The sequence below is a fragment of the Hypomesus transpacificus genome, chromosome 24 (genome assembly GCF_021917145.1).
Source record: "Hypomesus transpacificus isolate Combined female chromosome 24, fHypTra1, whole genome shotgun sequence".
Classification (NCBI taxonomy): domain Eukaryota; kingdom Metazoa; phylum Chordata; class Actinopteri; order Osmeriformes; family Osmeridae; genus Hypomesus; species Hypomesus transpacificus.
Window position 1 is genome coordinate 3997467 of NC_061083.1, and position 5724 is coordinate 4003190.

Consider the following 5724-nt stretch of genomic DNA (forward strand, 5'->3'; position numbering starts at 1 on the left):
AGCTCCTTGTGTGCGCGCATATTTTGGCTTCCCTTACCGGGGAGGTTTGGCAAGCGCGTCAGCTGCAAAGGGTAGATGTGCGTGGGAGGGAGGACGCATGTTTTCCAGGAAAGAAGAGGGAGAGAGAAGAGAACAGGAGGGACGAAGAGAAACTGTACACATCAGTAAGGGTGGTTCGAGGGGAAGAAAAGCAACATTTTCCAAGCTGGGTGAGGAGGGAGAGAGGGTCCGGTAGAGAGCAGAAGAACCCATAAATAAAGATAATGAAATAGCAGTTGAGTCTGAAGAGAGGTGGGATGGCTGGTCGGGTCTCACCCACCATCTGATTTATCCTCCGTGGCCCTGTGAGCACAGCGGGGAGATCCATGACCTCACCTCATCAATAACAGCGGAGGGAGTGAGTGGGGAAGAGGCCTGCTCTCTACATCGACGCCCACCCCAGGGACCCGCTCTATCAGGAACCCTTCTCGGGGGGGTGGGGGGGGGGGGGCGAGAGGCCGATGTAATGGAGTCTCATGCAGAGTGAGGGCGGTGGGGGAGTTTGAAGGAAAAGCCAGGCGGAGCTCACCATATGCATTAAATTCAGTTCACTGAACCTTCACACATACAGTAAACACGCATGCGGTGCACGTACGCACACGCACACACACACACACACCAGCACACGCACACACACACACCAACACACACACACTACTGCAGCTGCACCGGATGTTCACATTATAACACACCTTTCCAGTCTCGATATTTGAACTTCCTGGTAGGATGAACACACAGGAAACCAGGTTGGATGACATAATGACGTAGGAATGGGACACCACCACAGCCTCGTCACTGTGAATCCAGCTCATTGATGTCCTCTTGCTCTCCTTCATGAGGAATGCGCTCTAATCACCGGACCCGGACAGATTCACACATTGCTGACGTCATGCAGCATACTGTCTGTGCCTGGCAGCTCAGTAGCTTAGATGGACCGTGGAGGGAATACCGATTCAAGCAACACAAGATAACAGAGGAGTGAAATCAAATGGGCTGTAATAAGATTATAAGAACTGGGTTGTTTGCCTCTTTTTTTTCTGAGAATCCACGGCGCAGTACATCATACCAAAACCTTGAAATGGAACAGTCAGCCAGGGACATCACAAGACAACTTTGTTGAAGCCTCATGAATGGTGAGAAGAATTTGGGTGTGCGCTGACATGTTTTCAACCTTTATTGTGTTTGAGGGAGGGGGTGGTTTTTTTTTTTTTTTTTTCGCAGAATACGGAGCAGAGTTCAAATCCCTACTGCTGGAATTAGAACCCTCTCTCCAGTCCCCTCCTCAAGCATTTCTACATTGGGCTTGAACACTCTTGTCTTCTGCTCAAACCACAAATCAAAACCCCGACCTATGACTCAGTTTGTGTGTGCTTGTGTCTCTCTGTGTGTGTGTGTGTTTGTGTGTGTGTGTTATGTCAACTCTGTCATGTGCTTCTGCAGTCAGGTTACACAGCACTGACAGGCTGTGACACAGTGTGTGTGAGGGTTGAGCAACACTCCCTGAGGGAACAAGCTCTCAGTAACAGCAGTGAGCTGAGATGACAAACCTATCTAATCACCAAGGTCATCAAGATCCAGGACTGGAACAGTCCCTGTTGCCACGTTCGACGTCATTGGCGAATCATCACTTCGAAACACACTGCTCACCTTGTCTCTCGTGGCCACAGACCGTGGTTTTGTTATCTGTCCGGGGGTTATTTGACTGTTTAACAGTTCAGGCGTCATATTTGCTCTTGTCTTTTCATCTGTGTGGACTGCAACTGTCTGTGATTGTATTTCAGCCACAGTACGTCAGTGTCTGACAAACAGAGACACTACTGATCGCGTTTCACAAGGGTACAGAGGAGAGACTGGAACAGAGAAAGAGAGAGAGACACCCGTGGCTGTGGTGAATCCTTCCCCAGACACTTCTCTCTCTATGGCTCAGTACACTCAGTCACCTCCCAGCACCTCTCCTTCCGACGAGGACACTTCAGTGACTCAGAACAACACTCACACAGCTCCACTTCGGGACAATAGAAGGGCCGGGTTATTTATAAGCTGCTCTGTTGCTAGACAGATGTAAAGGCCCCAGCCCCAGCCTCGACCCCTGCCCCAGCCTCGACCCCAGCCCCAGCCCCAGCCTCGACCTTGACCCCAGCCCCGGTCCCCCGGCCCCAGCTAGACTGAAGGCTTTGTTCTGGCTGGATCAGTCACCCATGCCCTCTCTCGGTGACTTCCTGGTCTGGATCTGCTGCAGACAGGTCTCCAGGCTACTGGCACACGCAGAGTGGACAGAACAAGAACAGTGCAGACTGCTGCCCTGGGCCACGGCAGCACAGGACGTTTGCTGTCCCCCAGAGCACAGTGGTTTTCAGAACAGAAGTTCTACTTTTACTCTCTATCGAAGGGTCCTTCATTCACTAAATGGACAGACACAAACGCACAACACACACACACATACATATTGCCATAGGATGGGCATGTGAAAGGAATCATTGGATATCCTATTCAGCAGCTTCTGTGTTTCCCTGCTGACTCTAAGGTCAGCGCTTAGAGGAGGGGGGGAGGTTACCCTCCACCAATCAGGGGAGGTTACCCTCCACCAATCAGCCGGCGTCTGCATCCTGGAGAAATGTCGACGCAGGCTAGCCCGCCAGCAACCACCGCCGTGCCGCCTGAACGTTCACCCCCCCACTCCCAGCCCCTCCAGGCAGGGCTCTCCCTCCCTAGCCCACCCTAACCCTCCACCTCCAGGAGGCCCACAGAGTGTCGTCTGCTGCTGGGTCTCTCCCTCCCTAACCCACCCTAACCCTCCACCTCCAGGAGGCCCACAGAGTGTCGTCTGCTGCTGGGGCTCTCCCTACCTAGCCCTCCCTAACCCTCCACCTCCAGGAGGCCCACAGAGTGTCGTCTGCTGCTGGGTCTCTCCCTCCCTAACCCACCCTAACCCTCCACCTCCAGGAGGCCCACAGAGTGTCGTCTGCTGCTGGGTCTCTCCCTCCCTAACCCTCCCTAACCCTCCACCTCCAGGAGGCCCACAGAGTGTCGTCTGCTGCTGGGGCTCTCCCTCCCCAGCCCTCCCTAACCCTCCACCTCCAGGAGGCCCACAGAGTGTCGTCTGCTGCTGGGGCTCTCCGCGTGCTTCGGGGGGAGAAGCTCCAAACGATCCCCCCGGTTGACCCCCACAGCACAGAAAGACAACAGGGATGAGTCACGCCACAGACCCACGTCAATGAGGTGAAAGTGACAGCTTCTCCCTCGCAGGAAGCCTCTCTCCGGAGAGAGAGAGAGGAGTGCTCACTCTCAGGGCAGGCTCTCTCCAGGGAGAGACTTCAGAGACTGCAGCCGGGGTCCCTTTCCCAGGGAGAGACGCAGGCTCGGGGACGCGGGGCTGAGAGGTGATGGTAAAAGTGGAGGCGAACAGGAATGTAGTCATCTGCTGCCAGGGGTAGTGAGTCACATCCGACCAGAGACATCCTCTTCATATGTGGGAGGTGTGCGTGGGCCCCAGAAATGTGATACACAAGTAGCATTCCAGCCTGCGAGCGTTTCTACTGAATACCCAGAAATTAATCCTGCCGCCTTGGAAAATCCTCAAGGCCTTTTGAGGCTGAGGAAGCCATGAGTGAATGTATTTTCTTTGTCTGTCTGTGTGTGTGTGTGTACGTTTGCTGTGTGTGTATCCTTATGAAAGGCATTGATGTCCAAGGATGATGTCCAAGGTTTACCCTCGCACCGTAACGTGATAACTGACGTTGTGATGGCAGCCTCGCCACGGCGCTCGGCTCTGAACTCAGCGACTTCTTTGCGCTTTTTTCTTCTTCTCTCCAAACAATCCAGCTACTCTCTCATCCATTCGACGTCACCGTCCCCACACCCCTCCCCTCTCTCAGTCTCTCAATCGTACAAACTTCTAGACACTTCTCTCTGGGATTCTTCTCACCCTGTTAATAATTGCTGCAATGCCCAGTCCAGTGGCAGTAATGGCACCATTCTATGGGGGTTTCCTGAGCAAGGTCGAAGGTGCTGGTGATTAACACAGGATGTGACCTTTGTTCCACTTGCAGCTCCTTGCAGTGCTAATCTCAGCCAGCCTGCATTCAGCTCTGATAATGGCATGTTCATTAATGACAATCTTTGGAGGAAGCTAAGCTACAGCTCCTGGGAATAACGGTTGGTTAATTCCCCGAAAACACAACTCCCCTCTGTCATCACACACGCACGCACGCACGCACATAGTTTCCATAGGAGGTGGAATGTTTTCATTATGTCTGTCACCCTCTGAGTGTTCACGATTTGTTTTGCAGGTGCTCTTGGCGTGTGCAGTCTGTTTATGTATACATAAATACATATCACTGTGAAAAGGTCCTTCATGTCACAGTGCAGTAACTGCACATGATTCATAAGCTCTCCGGTACATACCTCCATAACAAGGTGTGCATGTTTTAACAAGAGACACGTCAGTCCATTCCCTCTTATCTCTCTACCCCTCTGTCATATTTACCCGTTTAAACAAACACAGTCGCTCACAATGCGCCCAAAGGACTCCCGCGGTCCCGGTTTATACATATCAGATCAAATATTTATGTTGCTGTTCACAAAGCAATGTTGACACGGCAACGGGAGAGACAAGCCAGCCCGAGCATGACTGGGGTTCAGTGTGAAAGGGTAGTGTACATAGGATATGTCATGGTGGTGTTAGGTACCAGCAAACCCCACAGTGAAGGCCGGTGGTGCGACACACACACACACACACCCAGAGCAATATTCTGTCTTCATCTTCATGTTTGGATGTGGAGCCCATCCCCCCCCTCAGCTCCTCGTCCTTCCCCGGTCTCTGGCGTCTGGCTGTGGGCTGTGTAACCATGATCACAGCCGTGCCTGTCTGGATGTGCCGTGATTGAATAGATAAATCACCCCCTCCCTCTCCACTGTCCCTCCCCCCTCCCTCTGCCCCTCCCCTTTTCTGGCCCGTCTGTCCAGGAGTGGTTCAGAGAGGCCCCCTGTCCAAATAACATCCCCCCGCCCTCCGCCCCCCGCCTTCCACCCCCCGCCCTCCACCCCCCTGCCCACATCACCACCCCCCACGCCCACGCTCCGTGACGCGCCAGCACCAACCTCAGTGTCCCTGTGTGTGGAGTGTGTGCGGTGTGGTGTGTGTGTGTGGTGTGTGTGTGGTGTGTGTGGTGTGTGTCTGCGGTGTGTTTCCATGATTTATGTGTCTTGTCCAGCTTCACTGGAACCTCCTGGAGAAAGCTCCATCCCCTCCTCCACTCACGACAACGCTCCATGCACGCCGTGTACCAGAGTACTTTGTGGTTATTTAGGGGTAAAGCACACACACATACACACACACACACATACACACACATAAACAGAGAGAGCAGTGCTTCCTCTAGCATTAATCGTGCACATTTATTCCAGCAAGTCTACTTGCAGGCTGGAATCCACTAGGGCGTCTCATGTTGCATATCAACACTTCCATTTGTGTGGTGTGGGGCTTAAGTAGGTTAGAAGCAGGCATACACACACACACACCCCCCCTCCCTTTCAGCCCCCCCCCCCCCCCCACACCCTCCCCCCCCTCTCAGCCCTCCAGGCAGTAAGCGATTCTGTCAGGAAGGCTGGTGCTCGTTACCGACATGCTCACAGGCTGGACAGCGGTCTCAACAGCACCTGCACAGCAACACACCACCTCTCCAT